The following is an 18466-nucleotide window of genomic DNA, read 5'->3' as shown; positions in this document are numbered from 1 at the left end:
GAAACATCCCTCAGAATTTTTTACATTTTCTCAAAAGCCCACAAAATTCCAGAAAAGCATCATGAAATTGCGAAAAAAATCCCTCAAAATTCCCTAAATCTTCTCAAAACCCCACCAAATTCAAGAAACATCCCACAAAATCTCCACGTTTCCACACAATCCAAGAAAAATCTTTCAAAACTACTCAAGTCTTCTCAAAATCCCACAAAATCTCAGAAAATTCCACAACATTCCAAAAAAATGCTACAAAATACCAGAAAAATGCCACAAAATTATTTAAATTTTCTCAAAATGCCACAGAATTCCAGAACAATCTTACAAAATTCTAGACATGTCCAAGAAAATTTCCGCAAAATCCCACAAAATTCAGGAAACATTCCACATGATTCCATAAAAATCCCATAAAATTCCCACAAACATACCATAAAATTCCCTAAATCTTCTCAAAACCTTACCAAATTCCAGAAACATCCCACAAAATCTCCACAGATTTCTACAAAATCTAAGAAAAATCCCTCAATATTCATTAAGTGTCCTCCATATCCAAGAAAATTCCAGAAAAATCCCACAAAATTCCACAAACGTCTCACAAAATGCATTAAAACTTCTCAAAACCCTACCAAATTCCAAAAACATCCCACAAAATCTTTACAAATTTTCACACAATTTAAGAAAAATGCCTCAAAATTCTTCAAGTCTCCTCAATATCCCACAAAATTCCTCAAAAGTCCCAAAAAATCTTCACAAATTTCCACACAATCTAAGAAAAAACTTTCAAAATTACTCAAGTCTTCTCAAAATCCTAGAAAATTCCAGAAAAATCCCACAAAAATCCACAAATATTTCAGAAACATCTAACAAAGTTCCAGAAACATCCAAGAAAATAATTACAAATTTACACAAAATCTAGAAAAATCACTCAAAATTCTTCAAGTCTCCTCAAAATGCCACAAAATTCCAGAAAATTCTACAACATTCCAAAAATATCCCAGAAAATTCCAGAAACATCCCACAAAATTCCCTCAATCTTCCCAAAACCCTACAGAATTCCACAATAGTCCCACAAAATTCTTTAAATTTTCTCAAAATCCCACAAAATTCCCCAAAATCGTCTCCAAACCCCACCAAATTCCAGAAACACCCCACAAAATCTCCACAAAATTTCTCAAAATCTAAGAAAAAATTTTCAAAATTCATTGTCTCCTCAAAATCCCACAAAATTTCAAAACATTTCACAACATTCTAAAAATAATCCCACAAAATTGCAGAAAAATACCTCAAAATTCAAGAAAAATCCCACAAAATTATTTAAATTTCATCAAAACCCCACAGAATTCCAGCAAAATCACACAAAATTCAAAAAAATCCCACCAAGTTCCAGAAAATTCCCACCAAATTCCAGAAAAATCCCACAAAATTATTTAAATTTTCTCAAAAACCTCCCAAATTCCAGAAATATCCCACATAATCTGTTGCAATTTCCACAACATTAAAAAAAAAAATTCCAGAAGCATCCAACAATATTCTCTCAATATCCCAAAAAAATCACGAAAAATCCCTCAAAATTGCCTAAATCTTCTCAAAACCCCACCAAATTCCAGAAATATCCCACACAATCTCTGCAAATTTCACTTAATCCACAAAAATCCCACAAAGTTCCACAAAAATCCCACAAAATTATTTAAATTTTCTCAAATCCCACAAAATTCCAGAAAAGTCCCACAAAATTATTTAATCTACATTTGCCTTGGCAGTTGTAGATCCAAGCTGCTCTTGCCCCTCTTCTGCTTGCCACTTGAATTTTAGTAATACAACTGCAATTGCCTCTTTCAATCAGTGCTACCCACTGTGCTTTTGTTACAGGGAACTCAGGATTTTTGTTTCAGGCATCATGATCAGTAGAGATCAAAATGCTCCCAACTCCCTGAGCACAAAGTCAAGGAGAATTAAAGCCACACAGGTCACATTTGCAGTGCTCAAACACAGCCCTGTTGCTGCTGCTGCTGCTGCTGAAATAGAATCAACTGACAGAGGCCATCACAGAAATTGCCTCTGCAGTGGCAAATAAAATGAAGAAATCCAGCAGGAGAAAGAAATACCAGAACTTCCCAACTCAATTCATTGTTTCTTCTGAGCAGCAGAAGAAAAAGGAACAGGGCACCTTTCAGGCAGTCCCACAAGCTCAGGGTTCTCATTTCATGGGGAATCTGACATGCAATTGGCCTTTTTAAAAGGATAGAAGCAAAGGGAATGAATTGGGAATTATTAGGAAAAAATGTGCCTTCTTATATACAAAGTTTACCAAGTCATTCCCTGCATTTCTCCTTTTCACAGTCTTTCTCTCATCCACTGAGAGGTCCAGCTTATCATGTTCTGATGCTTATCATCAACTGATTGTGCTCTTGATTTCTCCCAGTGCAAGAGATGTAGAATCATCTAAACTGAACACAGAAACAAACTCCCTCTGTCAGCCCATCTTCATGTTCCAGATCACTTTCAAGATGTCCATGGGGCTATTGGAATGATTAGCTCTCCACTTCTGGCTGCAGGCTCTGGAGATTCTTTCTCCACATTCAGCCAGGCATGTATTCCCTAACAATTCCTGGTACCTCATCATGTTTTCTTTGGCTAGAAGAGTAACAGTGAAAACCTTACCAATGGCACAACTGCACTGTCCACAAGGAAAAGAAAGAACAAGTTGTCAAGTTCTTCAAACATTTGTCCTGCTCTGCTGCAAGAGTTGTGCTGCAGTCACTGTGTGGGAAGCCAAGAGAAGCTGCAGCTGGGGGCACATCTTGTGACAGGAGCTGTGCCTTCTTCTCCAGGACAGGTTTTTGGAAAGAACAGACAGGACTGTGGAGAAGATTCTGGGAAAATTGAAACCACTTCTTTATGAAATGAAAATAAAATCAAAAGAAACAACCAATATGTTTTTCTCTATTTATTTTTATGTTTCTCTTTTCCATCTTGCACTTTCTCCATCCCATTCATTCCAAATGGATCTCACCTCTAAGATCTGAGACTTGGCAAGTTTTAGACACTGTAAAATACCATGAGCTATACGCAGTTTGCCTTCCCCTGTTTTACTTGGAAAGCAATGCTGGAGACACAAGTGCAGTGCTTGGGTCAGGTACTAATTCTGCATTCAGGGAATGTGCTCAGATGGTGTCTGACCCTCAGCAGGGACGAGGCACAGCAGCAACCAAGGGCATTCCTGTGCCCCTGTGCAGGAGTCAAGACTCTGGCTCTTGGCTCAACACGGCAAAGTTCCCGTGTTTGGCCAGGCTCAGGGGCTGCCCGGGGAGCGCGGAGCTCGGGGCGGGGCCGAGCGGGCAACGGACAAACGGACACGGGGACAAACGGTGCTTCAGTCCCGGTGCTTCAGTTGCAGCGGCAGCAGCAGCGGCAGCGGCAGCAGCGGCGGCAGCAGCAGCAGCAGCAGCAGCGAAAGCATCAAATTTATCACTTTTCTGTTTCTCCTCTCCCTTTCCCACAGTCCCACATTCCCTCCGGGTCTCCCTTTTCCTGCATCCCCTTCTCTTCCAGGTTCCCTCTCCCTGTGCCCGCCCGGGCCATGCCCCCGGCCCGCCCCCGGCCCCGCCCACGGGCCCTTGCGGGGCTGCCCCGGCCCCGGCCCCGGCCCCGTCCCCGTCTGCGGCCGTCCCGCCGTGGTCTCGCCTCCGCCCGGCTCTGGCTGTGCTGGCGCTGGCGCTGCTGGGCGGGCATCATTGCCTGGGGCTGGGGCGGAATCGCTGCCCTTTGGCTCCGCCTGGCCCGATCCCGGCCCCGGCCCCGACGCAGGCTCCGGTCCAGACCCCGGCCCCGGCCCCGACCCCGGCCCCGGCCCTGCCCCCGGCCCCGGCTCCTCCCAGGGCCCGTGGAGGACACAGGCGGCGCGGCCGCTGCCGCCGCCTCCGCTGCGGCTTCCCCGGCCCGAGCTCCGCCGCTCAGCAGCGCGGCCGCTGGCCCCGAGCCGCCGCTGCCGCGTTCCAATGAGGGAACGCCTGCGGATGCCCGGCCCGGGGAGGTCGGGGAGCGCTTGGGGGCCGTTCCTGGCCCCGGGCCAAGCGCTGATGGCCGCGACTCGCCGCCAGGGAAGGCGCAGGAGGCCCTGCAGCAGTGCTACAAGCTGGGCCCGCTGCTGGGGCGCGGCGGCTTCGGCAGCGTCTTCGCGGCCACGCGACTCTTGGACGGTGCCCCGGTGAGCGGTGGGCAGAGGAGGAGGAGGAGGAGGAGGGGGCAGAGGAGATGGCGGGGGCGCGGCGGGGCGGGCAGCGAGCTCAACCCTCTGCTGCTCCTTGCTCACAGGTGGCCATCAAATGTGTGCTGCGGGATCGCGTCCGGCTCTGGGGCGAGCTGGTGAGTGAGCGGGGCCAGCGGCAGAAGCCGGGGCGTGCCGGGCAGGGATGAGCCGGGGCCCGGCAGGGTGGGAGCCGCCGAGAGCCCTGCGGGGAGAGCGGGTGTGGGGGTGAGCGAGGTGTGCAGAGCATCCCGGGCTGGCTGAGGGCTCCCAGAGCCCTGGCACGGCCTCAGCCCCACTGACAGCACCGTGCTCCTCCCGCAGCCCGACGGCACCCGTGCTCCCCTGGAGATCGTGCTGCTGGACAGGGTGTCCTCTGGCTGTGCTGCAGTCATTCAGCTGCTGGAGTGGCTTGAGCTCCCCGACAGCTTCGTGTTAGTGTTGGAGCGTCCAGAGCGGTGCCAGGACCTCTCGCATTTGCTGGCGGAGCGGAGGTTCCTGCCGGAGGAGGAGGCGCGGGGGCTGTTTAGGCAGCTGCTGGAGGCCGTGCAGCACTGCACCAGCTGCGGGGTCCTGCACAGGGACATAAAACCGGAGAACATCCTGCTCGACCTGGCCACAGGGGAGCTGAAATTGATCGACTTTGGCTGTGGTGCCTTCCTGCAAGACACAGCCTACACCCAGTTTGCAGGTGAGCCCTGGCAGGGGATTCTCCTGGCCATCTCATGGCCCAGCCTGGGTGTGGCACCAGGGATTCCCCGTGTTGCTGCCAGGATGGGATTAATGCTTGAGCCAAATTGATTTGAATGGGGGTGTGAGGGGGGCCAGCTCCCAGCCCTGCCAACAGCCTTCAGCACCCACTGTGCCCTGGGCTGGGGCTGGGACAGCCAGCCTGACAAAAACCCCCATGGGGGTAGCAGAGGGCGGGGGTCTGACCCCATGCTCCAGAGTGTTTGGTGCGTCAGCAAGGAAGGGCTTGAACTCCTCTGCTCCCCACGTTTGCCTTGGCTTATTAACAATTTTTTGGAGGCCATGCAGGCAGGGAGGAGAGTGTGTTTTTCTCTACCATGGGGTGGGTTTTTATTTGCTTATCATGGTTGGGCCTCCCCAGTGCTTCTGCTGCCCTCTTCCAGCAGCAGTAGCTTCTTTTCCAGCCCTGGGTTTGTAGCCAAGTCCCAGGTGCTGGCGAGAGGGCAGTGGGTCACCCCGTGTGCCGCTGGGGCAGCCCAGGGATGCTGGGGCGAGGCTCTGGGAGCAGCAGCATCCCCCTGATGAGCTCCATCTGTGTTCCACAGGAACCCTGTCCTACAGCCCACCTGAGTGGATCCACCAGCAACGCTACCATGGCCGGGCAGCAACAATCTGGTCCCTGGGCCTCCTGCTATACCAGCTGGTCATAGGGAAGCACCCATTCATGAGGGGCCAGCAGATGATCTGGGGACGGATCTTGTTCCCACGACGGCTCTCCCAAGGTGAATCCTCATCTCTGGGCACAGGAGGAACACCGGGCTTGGGAGACAGCAGCGGGCTCATGAGCATCCTGCTCTGGCAGCTGCTGAGGAGGTGGCACATGTCCTGCTCTCCTGCAAACAGTGAATCCATGGGGAAGTTTAGGCCCAGCTCTGGGCACACCCAGCATGGCCTGGGCACTGGAAGGGGGCGGCAACTTCTCCAACTGACTGCTGATTCCTGGTTTCTCTCTTCAGAATGCCAAGATATTATTAAGAGGTGTTTGTCCATGCAACCCTTGGACAGGCCATCCTTAGAAGACCTTTTCCGCCATCCTTGGATGCAGGGTGTTCATCTGCCCTAGGAGACGGGAGAGATCCACATGCACAGTTGGATCCAGGGGCCTGGCAGGTAACAGCTCCACACATTTCTTGGCAATCGGGGGCAAAGCAAACCAGGCTGTTTTTGTCCTGCCTGTAGCTCTGAGCAGGGCTCATCAGAAGGGAACACACAGCTCTTGGGCTGGAGCTGAGCTGGACACCTGGTGTGGCAAGCACTGGTGGCCACCATTCCCCCTGGTTTTGCTTGTCTGGATCACTGATGGCTGGGACCCTGGACAGAGCACTGACAGCCTGGTCTGGCCCGTAGGCAAGGAGAAGGAGCCCCTGGAGAAGCTGTTACCAGGTGGGGCTGCTGCTGGAGACATCAAGGGCAACCTCAGGGATGGCAATCTCTTCCTCCAGCTGGCCAGCTGAAGATGATGGATTTCAATTCTGGCATGTCTTCTTCAAAGACTCGCTCCACGCCCAATTTGCAGGTGAGTCCACAGCCAGGGGATGCTCCCAGATCTGGGCATGGCACAGCCTGGCCAGCACCAAAGGTTCCCCCCTTGGCTGGGCTGGATGCAACCAATTCTTCAGTTGGCTGCCAAGCTGCTTTTTGTCTCTGGGCAGCTGCTGAGGGGCTGGATCTGCCGTGGCTGGCTGCAGGCTGGGCACATGTCCTGCCCTCCTGCTCTGCTCCCAGAGGCAGCAGTGATGGGCAGCTTTGGGCCCGGCTCTGAGCACGGCCAGCATGGCCTGGGTACCGCGGGTGGCTGGGACAAGGGGACAGGAGCCTGCAGCTGACAGGCGGTTTCTGGTTTCTCTCCTTGCAGCCGGGCTCTGTGGATGCTGAGGCTGCTCTGGGCTCTGCCAGGGCTCTGCTGGGCTCAGCCCCAGGCACAGCTGGGCTCACTCTGCCCTCACATTGCTCTGACAGCTTTGCATCACACGAGCCTGTTCCCAGCACACCGCCTGAGCTTTCTGCTTTTGCAGGTGAGTGAGACTCTCCTGCAGGCCAAGAGATTGCAGTTAGGGACACACATCCAATTGGCAAGAACCCAAACTCTCCACAGTCCCAGCTGAATGCCTGCATCTGCACAGGATGTTTTCTATGTCCCACTCTTCCTTTCTTTTTGGCTGGAATTGTGCAATTGCACTCTTTTCCTCCTCTAGAAATGCCACTGCTGGTTCCTGAGGCAGTGCAGTCTGGAGCTGATGAATGAAGAATCGCCCTTCTGCACTTCCAAACCAGCACAAAAAGCTGTAAGTGTGACTTTGCATCTTTAAGAAACCCCTGAATGTTTGAAAGGGAATGCGCAGCTCATTCACAGGGTGAGAAGGAAGGACATCTTCTAAAGGATTTGGGGTTTGATAGAGTTTAGATTCCCAGTGCTGCTTGGAGCTGGCAAGGCGCAAAGCAGTTTCTTCTTGCTTCACTCCAATTTCACCACAATTTAAAAGAACAATATTGGAATCAAACCCCAAAATCTTTTTCTAAAACGTTCCTGAGGCCGGTAAGATGCATCATGCCATCAGCATGTTTATAAAGTACATAACTGAGTTTTATGTTTCAAAAGACCAATTACACCTTAATTCAAAGTTATAGAAGATTTTTCACTGCACACTTTTTATCTTTCACATTTTATAGAAGATTTTATCTTTTATTTTCCACATTTTTCCCCTTAAAACAGAAATCATGCTATGAAAAAGAGGTGTCCTTTGCTCTTGGTTCCCATGTGGAGCAGCTCCCTTCCCGCTGGCTGAGCTGCTCAGGCAGAGCCCGGCAGCTCCTGGCCCTGCAGGGCTGAGGCTTTTCCCCGTTGCTGGGCACAGACTGATGGAGCAGCACTGCTGAACACGGGAACACGCAGAGGGAGCAGAGCAGCTGCCTTTGCCCACCTGAAGCTCCAAGGCCAAACTCTGAGCAGGCACGGCTGGAAGAGACTCGCAGGCTCCCTGTTGGCTCTGCTGCCCCACTTGTGCCTGGCCCAGCTCTGCGTGAGGCAGAGGGAGAACAAGGGGCAGTTCCCTCCCAGCCCCAGCCCAGGGACCCCTCCAGCCCCGGGCCTTTGGGCACTGTCAGCACCCACTGCTCCAGCCACAGCTTCTGCTGGCACTGACAGCAAGAACCAAACTGGGGCTGGTCCCGAGGGAGCAGCAGCAGTGCCTGGATCTGATCCCTCAGTCTGGGGCAGTGCTGGAAAAATGATCGCAGCAGCACCAGCACCAGCACCAGCACCAGCAGCAGCAGCACCAAGAGTTTCAGCAGCAGCAACAGCAGCAGCACAAGCCACAGTGGCACCAGGACCAGCAGTACCAGCACCAGAAGCAACAGCAGCACCAGCAGCAGCAGTACCAGCACCAGCACCTGGAGCAGCACCAGCAGCACCTGCACCAGCATCACCAGCAGCACGACCAGCAGCAACACCAGCAGCACCAGCAGCACCAGCACCAGCACCAGCACCAGCACCAGCAGCACCAGCACCAGCACCAGCAGTGCCAGCAGTGCCAGCAGCACCAGCAGCAGCAGCGGCAGCACCAGCAGCACTACTACCACCAGCAGTACCAGCGGCAGCAGCAGCACCAGCACCAGCAGCAGTACCAGCAGCAGCAGCAGCAGTACCAGCATCACCGCCAACATCAACAGCACCAGCACCAGCAGCACCAGCAGTGCCAGCAGAACCAGCAGTACAGCAGCAGCAGCAGCAGCACCAGCAGTGCCAGCACCAGCAGCGGCAGCAGCAGCAGAACCAGCAGCAGCAGCTGCACCAGAAGCAGCACCAGCAATACCAGCAGCAGAAGTGCCAGCAGCACCAGCAGTCCCAGCAGCATCACCAGCAGCACAACTAGCAGCACCAGCAGCACCAGCACCACCAGCAGCAGCACCAGCAGTTTCAGCAGCAGCACCACCAGCAACACCCGCATCACCAGCAGCAGCAGCAGCACCACCACCAGCAGCACCACCAGCAGTAGCAGGAGTACCAGCAGCCGCAACAACAGCAGCAACCAGAGCACCAGCACCAGCCCCACCAGCACCATCAGTTTCAGCAGCAGCAACAGCAGCAGCAACAGTGGCAGCAGCACCAGCAATGCCACCAGCACCAGCATCACCACCAGCACCACCAGCACCAGCAGTGCCAGCAGCACCAGCACCAGCAGTGCCAGCACCACCAGCAGCAGCAGCAGTTTCAGCACTACCACCACCACCACTAGCACCAGCAGCTGCAGCAGCAGTACCAGCATCACCACCAGCATCAGCAGCACCAGCACCAGCAGCACCAACAGCATCAGCAGTGCCAGCAGCACCAGCAGTTTCAGCAGCAGCAACAGCAGCAGCAACAGTGGCAGCAGCACCACCAGCACCAGCAGCACCAGCAGCAGCACCAGCAGCACCAGCACCAGCATCACCAGCATCACCAGCACCAGCAGCACCAACAGCAGCAGTACCAGCACCTGGAGCAGCACCAGCAGCACCAGGAGCAGCACCAGCAGCACGACCAGCAGCAACACCAGCAGCACCAGCAGTGCTGCCACCACCAGGAGTGCCAGCAGTATCACAAGCAGCACCAGCAGCACCAACAGCAGCACCACCAGCACCAGCAGCACCAGCACCAGCAGTGCCAGCAGCAGCAGCAGCAATACCAGCATCACCACCAGCATCAGCAGCACCAGCACCAGCAGCACCAGCAGTACCAGCACCAGCAGCAGCAGCACCAGCAGTTTCAGCAGCAGCAACAGCAGCAGCAACAGTGGCAGCAGCACCAGCAGTGCCAGCAGCACCAGCAGCAGCAGCAGCAGCTCCAGCACCACCAGCAGCAGCACCAGCACCAGCATTGCAAGCAGCACCTGCACCAGTACCAGCAGCAACAGTAGCAACAGCACCAGCATCACCAGCAGCACCAGCATCACCTGCACCAGCACCAGCAACACTGGCAGCAGCACCAGCACCAGCAGCACCAGCAACACCAGCACCACCGGCAGTACCAAGAGCAGCACATGGAGCTGACTTTCAGTGCAGCCTCTGCCATGCTTCCCTCCCTGTGCAGTGGTGGCACAGCAGCCTGAGGCACCTGGGAGCCCTCAGTGCCAACAGGGACTTGAGATGGCAGCCCTGGGCTCCTGCACCTTGCGCCAGGAACAGAGCTGGAGACTCCCTCTCCATGTGGAGCTTCCAGATGGAAAAGGCTGCTGTGACCAGGCAGCTCCAAGGGCACAGAAAGGAGGGGCTCGACCCCTTGATCTGTGCCAGTCCCACAGTCCTGGGCAGCAGCCACCGAGCCCTGGGGGAACACAGGGCACAGCAAGAGGGACAAAACCAATCAAGGTCAGAGACTGGGAAGAGCCAGACCTGGGAGCAGGAACAGCTGCTTCATTGAACTCCTGGAGAAAGCTCTTGGCTGCTTCAAAGCCCTGAAAGGTGTGAAGGGCAGAGAAGAGGCCTCACCAAACAATGCTCCTGTTTTCACACCTCCCCTCTCTGTGTCCCAGAAGGAATTGGATGAACTCTGTTCTTCTCTCTGAGTCGTCTCATTCAGCGTGAGCAGCTCAGCACCAGGAGCTGAAGGAGCTGAAGCCTTAGGCCACAAGAGCTGAGCAAGAGGGGGCTTTTGGACCAAAGTAATGCTGCTAAGTAATGGAGCTAGCTGAATGCAGCAGATAGAATCCTGCAATTATAGAATCCATTCTGCTGGAAAACACCTCTGAGCTCATCCAGTCCAGCCAGTCACCCAGCAGTGTCAAGCCCATCACTAAACCTCGTCCCTGAAGTGCCAAGGTCTGAACAACAGGCCCTGAGTGAGGCCTGAACAACAGGCCCTGAGCCTAAGGTGACCTCTGGATGAACCTTCCAACCAAAGGTTATCTGTCTATCTGCTCATTACTGAAATATGCATGGTCATTAGCACTGTGATAGATGTATCCACTCATCAATGAAGCATGGATTGACCTTTCTGTGTTTAGAAGCCAGACAAGGCCATGAAATCCGACATCTGGCCTTGTTTGGGGTGTATGGTCAGAGTCAACTCCCTTGGTTCCTCCTTGAGGCCTGGCCAGGCTTTGCTAGGGACTCAAGAGGAGGATGAAAGCAGATGTTCCCACACCAGAAGTGCTGTCAGTTTGTTTATCCAGCACTATCAAAGCTGGGCCCTCTCTCACAGCGGGGGTTGAGGCTCACCTGTGGCTGGAGGCACCTGCAGGATTTCCCAGTGTCCAGGAGTGGCTCTCCAGTCCTTGGCTGTGATAGCTTCCCCAGCTGATGGGTGGATCTGGGGATGGCAAAGTCTGAGGGCAACTGGATCTTTGTTAATCCCTGCAGGCAATCTTTGGCAGTGATGATTGGGTGCATTGCTGAGCTGCTCCTTTTGTGATCCTTTGCTGCTTGGAGCTGCACTAAGTGACACTGATTCCTTCAGGTGGTGTTTGTGCCTTTGGTGCTGACCCTGCCCACTGGTGAAACAAAATTGGCAAAGTCTGGCCAGATCCCAACAAAATACCACTTTTTAAATGTAAATGTAAGGAATCAGTCCCATCTGAAATTCCCAGAAGGGAAGCCCTCCCCAGAGTTCACTGGCTCTGGAGTGGGGCTGAGGTCGCAGCACCGTGCGAGCAGTGGGGCAGTCGGTTAAAAGAGGCTGAACGGCAGGATGTCTTAAAATGCATCCAAACATTGCATATGGAAAAAGGAAAAGAACTTGTGGGTTTGGGAAGAGGAGGATGGATTTTGTTAACAGCACCAATGGAAAGAACAGTTGTTTTTGGAATGCTCCCACACGAAGGTATAGAAAAGGGTTTTAGTCTTGAGCTCAGGCTTGTTTGTCCAAGTAAAATAATAACAATAACAATAAAAATAACAATAACAACACAATAATCTATATTTATATATATAACTAAAAATCAATAATGTGAAATACTGTTGACAGTACTGATTTGTGAGTTTGGCTGCTCACTGTAACACTAAATACCCTACAAAAAAGAACTGGCAAAGACCCAAATGTCAATGGTAAACTTTGTGAATTGTATAGAAAGAAGAAAGGAAAAAGGGATGAAATTGGCTGTTTTTATAGGGTTTGGTGATACTATGATGCGGAATGCTTTGTCTGTTCCTGTGAAAAACACAGGGATTAAGACTGCTGGGTTTTTCATGTCCCAGACTATCTACAAGCTGCAGGATTGGCTGAATAGGTGAAGGAGTTGTTAAGAGAGCAGTTGATAAAATGAGGAGATGGGAACCTGTCCTGGTGGAGAATCCATCTCCCAGATGTGTTCCATGCCCTTAACAATGGGCCCACTGGGGAAACAGAAACCCCTGGGTGTGCAGGGCTGCACCCAATTTGCAAACACAACCATGGACAGTGAGACTTGGACTGCCTGGGAAATTGTTCTGGGTGTGATGGCCCCTGACAGGGCCACCCCAGAGGCTGCAGGGCTGGACTTTCATGCACTGGAATGAATTAGGAAAAAGCAGAAGCAAATGAAAGTTAACAATAGAAGAATAGGAATTCAGATTCCTCCAGGATGCTTTGGTTTGGTAACTGCTCACTTGAGCTTGGCCTTGCAAAGTGTTGATGTCATGGGAGGAGGAATTGATGCAGATTATCAAGGAGAAATTAAAGAAATTCTGTTAAAAAGGAATGAACAAGATTGGATGATTCAACCCCATGACTGGTTATCACAAATATTGATATTGCCGTTTAAAAACGATTGTGAAAGAAGGAGATCCACCTCCAGTCAGCAGTGTTTGTGGAGATAAAACGTTTGGATGCACCAGTCCTAATAATTGGTCCAGAGTGTGGGTCCAGAGGCCAAATGGCCCTCCAGAGGCAGCTGAAGGAACAGCTCTGGGGAAAGACAACACTGTTTGAATCCTGAAACCTGAGCATGAAGCATGGGAATATATCCCTGCAGCCACGTGTTCTCTGCCACAACAAGTCAATATTGTTTTACAGATGCTGCCGGACCAAATCTCCCCGTTTGCCCCAACGACCCCTTTGGAAAATGCTCTGATCCACGGGGCTCCATGTGAAGGCTGATGTGACACTGAGGGACTTCCACACCAATTCCAGCCAGGAGCCTGGGTGCCCGTCAGGGACTGGGACCTGGCACTTCTCCAGCCAAAGGGGAGAGGATCCCAATTTCCAGCTCCTGGCTGGAATTGGTGTGGAAGTCCCTCAGTGTCACATCAGCCTTCACATGGAGCCCCGTGGATCAGAGCATTGTCCAAAGGGGTCGTTGGGGCAAACGGGGAGATTTAATCTGGCAGCATCTGTAAAACAATATCCCATAACATCAGCTTGTTGTGTCAGAGAACACTTGGCTGCAGGGACATACTCCCATTGTTCCTGGCCAGGTTTCAGGATTCAAAGTGTTGTCTTTCCCCAGAGCTGTTCCTTCAGCTGCCTCTGGAGGGTCATTTGGCCTCTGGACCCACACTCTGGCTCCATTATTAGGTCTGCTGGATCCAAACTTTATATCTCCATGAACAGAGGTGATTTGCGGTGGATGTCCTTCTTTCACAATTGTTTTTAAAACTGCAATATTAATAACTGTACTACCCTGCCATGGGGTTGGAAAACAAAATCTTGTTCATTATTGTTTAACAGACTTACTTCAATTTCTCCTTGATAATCTGCATCAATTCCTCCTCCCATGACATCAACACTTTGCAAGGCCAAGCTCAAGTGAGCAGTTACCAAACCAAAGCATCCTGGAGGAATCTGAATTCCTATTCTTGTATTGTTAACTTTCATTTGCTTCTGCTTTTTCCTAATTCCAGTGCATGAAGGGCCAGCCCTGCAGCTTCTGGGGTGGCCCTGTCAGGGGCCATCACACCCAGAACAATTTCCCAGGCAGTCCAAGTCTCACTGTCCATGGTTGTGTTTGCAAATTGGGTGCAGCCCTGCACACCCAGGGGTTTCCATTTCCCCAGTGGGCCCATTGCTAAGGGCATGGAACACATCTGGGAGATGGGTTCTCCACCAGGACAGGTTCCCATCTCCTCATTTTATCAACTGCTCTCTTCTAACAACTCCTTCACCTGTTCAACCAATCCTGCAGCTTGTAGATAGTCTGGTACATGAAAAACCCAGCAGTCTTAATCCCTGTGTTTTTCACAGGAACCGACAAAGCATTCCACATCACAGCAGCACCAAACCCTATAGAAACAGACAATTTCATCCCTTCCTCCTTTATTCTTTGTATAAAAGTTGCAGTTTACCACTGACATTTGGGTCTTAGCCAGTCCTTTTTTGTAGGGTGTTTAGTGTTACAGTGAGCAGCCAAACTCACAAATCAGTACTGTCAACAGTATTTCACATTATCAATTTTTCATTATGTATATAAATATATATTATTGCGTTATATTTTTATCATTATCATCATTATCATCATTATCATTATCATCATTGTTCTTGTTGTTGTTGTTTCACTTGCACAAACAAATCTGAGCTCAAGACTATAACCTTCCTTTGTCACTCCACATGGGAGTGTTTTAAAAACAATTGTCCTTGTGTTGGTACTTTTTCCTATTTGCTGTTAACAAAATCCATCCTCGTCTTCCCAAACCCATAAGTTCTTTTCCTTTTTCCACATGCAATTTTTGGATTTATTTTAAGGCTGATTTACTAAAATATGGATATAATCTGGTATCAATATCCAACTGAGACAGACAAAGACTCTTTAACTGTTTTAGGGTTAAAAAGTGTATGTTTATTCGCAGCGATGGGCTGATGTGTCAGGTCACCCCTTAATACACACGGCCCCGAGCACAGGTGAATACAGGCTTTTTATTGACAGAAGTATTGAATACAAATACATATTCATGACCCAGTTCCCACCAACTTTTCACTTCCTGTGCTACTTCGGAAAAAAAGCAATTAAGCATGGGTAGTTTGATCCTTGAAATGGATCGGTGGTCTTTTTATGAGGAGGGGTCACAGAAGGTAGGAAGGGATATGGCTCTTCCTCGTTCTGACCTTTCTACCTTTTCAATGCAAAGTGACAAATGGACCCTTGGCTGGGCTCCTTGTTTCATATCTTCAAGGAGTTTCTGATTTGCTACTGTCTTATGTTCTTGAAGTGCTTTACCAGATACTTTATTTCTCATTATAAGCCCAACTGAACAAGCATAAAGTTGACAATTAGTTATTAGCCAATGATTAACCTCTATTTTAGCAAGGCCTCTCTATCTACCTTTAATTTTAGCAAGGCCCATCTATTGATTTTAATTAGAGTTAGCAAGGCTTATTCTTAATTAAGGCCTCAGCTTCTCTATAATCTTAAATTCTTCCAAGTTTGTGTCTCACCATGCCCCTCTGCTTTTTGTGTGTTTTGTTGTAAAAAGGCAGAATTGGCAGGATTCAGTTCTGAGGCCGATTCTGCAGCTGCTGCCTTGTGGGGCTGGTGCTGTCCCTATGCAGGCCCAGGTATTTCTCCTGCAGCTTCCTCTGTGGGGGCTATAAGAAAAATTTTGGGGAAAGTATTTTATTATCTTTCCTTGGTTAATTTGTTAGTCACCTCCCTCCGCCTAAGATGGACTTGATGCGAAAAATTGGGACAGGGAGCAATTGGTTACTAAAACAAAAAATGTGATTGGCTTTAGGCAGTGGCATTGCTTGCCACTGAACTGGATCATGTTTAAAAGGAAAATCACTGGAACAAAAGGAAGGAAAATGGTACAACAACAATTGACATGGACAGCCCTCCCACAGGGATATCCAGCGTCACTGGTTTTGTTTGGGCAAGCTTTGCAGAAAATATTAAGAGAGTTTACTCCAGCCTCAGGAGTTAGGTTGTTGCAGGATGTGGATGATTTGCTTTTGTCAGGGGGACAAAAGGTGCTTGAAGAGACTACTGTAAAGCTGCTTAATTTTCTTGCTAAAAAAAGACTTAGAGTGTCTGAAAAGAAGGCCAGTTGGTAGGAAAAGAAATAATAATAAAAAGGTCATATATAGAGCTGTCCTGGGGTGACTTTATGATCCTGGTATCCCCAGTCGTCTGGTTTATGTTCTATATTAAGTTGTGCACCTTTAAGACTGGCTCTGAGAGCGAAGGGGGCGGAAGAAGAAGTGCGCAATTTGTGTTGAAAGAAAACATCACTCCCGCACATCCCGCTCCTGGACTGTGGTGTCTGCAGCACGGACACACTGCAGGACAGAGCTTCTCTCTGGCTTTTAGTTAGTTTTAGCTCGCTGAGGCAGAGGAGTTCCCTGGACCTTTGTTTTTTCCCTGTTTACCTGGATCTGTGCAAACCTGCTCTGGACTGAACACCCAGCCAAACCCCGGGAGCTCACGCCTGTGACCCAGCGGGGCCTGGGCCTCGGCACTTTCCAGCGCCGAAAGCACTGAGAAGAACCTGAGCGAGCCGAGCTACACCACATGAAAAGGACTTTTCTTCCTGGATTTGCCATCCCATTCAACAGCGAGAGTTTTAATTATTTAATATTATTCAATTTCTGTTAAATAAACAGCTTTTTCCACTTCTCTCCAAGGAAATTTTTTTCCTTTCCTGAACCAGTTGTGGGGGAGGGGTCATTTCCCTGGGGAAACCCCCATTTGGAGTATTCCTCCCTAAATTTGCCTTAAAGTAGGACAAAAGCCCAACAAAACTCCACAAAAATCCCATAAAATTCCTTCAATCTTCTCAAAACGCTATGAAATTCCAGAAACACCCCACAAAATCTCTTCCCATTTCCACAAAATTCCTGAAAAACCCCACAAAATTCTTGAAAAACACCACAAAATTTTAGAAAAATCACACAAAATTTCCTAAATCTTCTCAAAACGCTACCAAATTCCAGAAACATCCCACAAGATCTTTACAAATTTCCACAAAATCTCAGAAACATCCCACAAAATCTCCTACAATTTCCTTGACATTCCAAAAATATCCCACCAAATTCCAGAAACATCCCACAAAATCTCAAAAAATTCCCACAAAATGTAATAAAAATCCCTCAAATTCTTCAGGTCTCCTCAAAATCCAGTGAAATCCCACAGAAATCCCTCAAAATTCTAGAAACATCCTACAAAATGTCCTCAATATCCCACAAAATTCCACAAAAATTCCACAGAATTCCAGAAAAATCCCACAACATTCCAGAAATGTCCCACAAAATTCCCTAAATTGTCTCCAAAGCCCACCAAATTCCAGGTACATCCAACAAAATCTCCTCTAATTTCCAGAAAATCTTAGAAAAATCCCTCAAAATTCTTCAAGTCTCCCCAAAATCCCACAAAATGCCAAAACACTCCTCAACATTCCAAAAAAATCCCACAAAATTCAAGAAATGTCCCACAAAATTCAAGAAAAATCTCTCAAAATTCAAGAAAAATCTCAAAAAATGATTTAAATTTTATCAAAATCGCAGAGAATTTCAGCAAAACTGCACGAAATTGCAGAAAAATTAAAAAAAAATCCCTAAATCTTCTCAAACCCCTAAAAAATCCCAAAAACATCCCACAAAATCTCTTCCAATTTCTACAAAATTTACGAAACTCCCTGAAAATTCCAGAAACATCTCATAAAATTTTTCACATTTTCTCAAAATCCCACAAAATTCTTGAAATGCCCAAGAAAATTTACTCAAATTTCCGCAAAATTCCTTAAATCTTATCAAAACCCTACCAAGTTCCAGAAACATCCCACAAAATATCTTCCAATTTCCACAAAATTTAAGAAAAATCCCAGAAAATTCCAGAAATATCCCATAAAATTTTTCACATTTTATCAAAATCACACAAAATTCCAGAAAAATCCCACTAATTTCAAGAAATATCCCACAAAATTATTTAAATTTTCTCAAAATCCCATAAAATTCCAGAAATATCCCACAAAATTTCTGAAAAATCCCACATAATTCCCTAAAACTTCTCAAAACCCTACCAAATTTCAGAAACATCCCACAAAATCTCCTCCAATTTCCTACAAAATTCCAGAAAAATCCCAGAAGATTCCACAAACATCCCACAAAAATCCAGGCACATCCACCAAAATTCCAAGACATTTTCTCAAAATCCCACACAATTCCAGAAAAATCCCACAAAATTCAAGAAAATCCCACAAAATTCTCTAAATCTTCTCAAAACCCTACCAAATTCCAGAAACAACCCACAAAATCTCCACAAATTTCTGAAAAAATTCCTGAAAAATTTCACAAGATTACAGAAAAATCCCAAAAGATTCAAGAAAAATCCACGAAATTCCAGAAACATCCCTCAAAATTCTTTAACATTTACTCAAACTCCCACAAAATTCCAGAAAATTCCAGAAAAATCCCACAAAAATCCTTAAAACTTCCCAAAATCCTAGCAAATTTCAGAAACATGCCACAAGATCTTTACAAATTTCCACAAATTCTAAGAAAAATCCCTCAAAATTCTTCAAGTCTCTTCAAAATCCCACAAAATTAAAAAAAAAAATCCCACCAAATTATGGAAACATCCCACAAAATGTCCTCAA

General features: G+C 48.7%; 1 pseudogene; it reads left to right on the top strand.

Moving 5' to 3' along the window:
- The first annotated feature begins 1891 nt into the window (after positions 1 to 1891).
- On the top strand, positions 1892 to 6104 carry LOC131589811 (serine/threonine-protein kinase pim-1-like; annotated as a pseudogene).
- The last annotated feature ends 12362 nt before the right edge of the window (positions 6105 to 18466 follow it).

This window comes from Poecile atricapillus, chromosome 30 (genome assembly GCF_030490865.1).
Source record: "Poecile atricapillus isolate bPoeAtr1 chromosome 30, bPoeAtr1.hap1, whole genome shotgun sequence".
NCBI lineage: Eukaryota > Metazoa > Chordata > Aves > Passeriformes > Paridae > Poecile > Poecile atricapillus.
The sequence above is the reverse complement of the archived record's forward strand: the minus strand, read 5'-3'. Positions and strand labels throughout refer to the sequence as shown.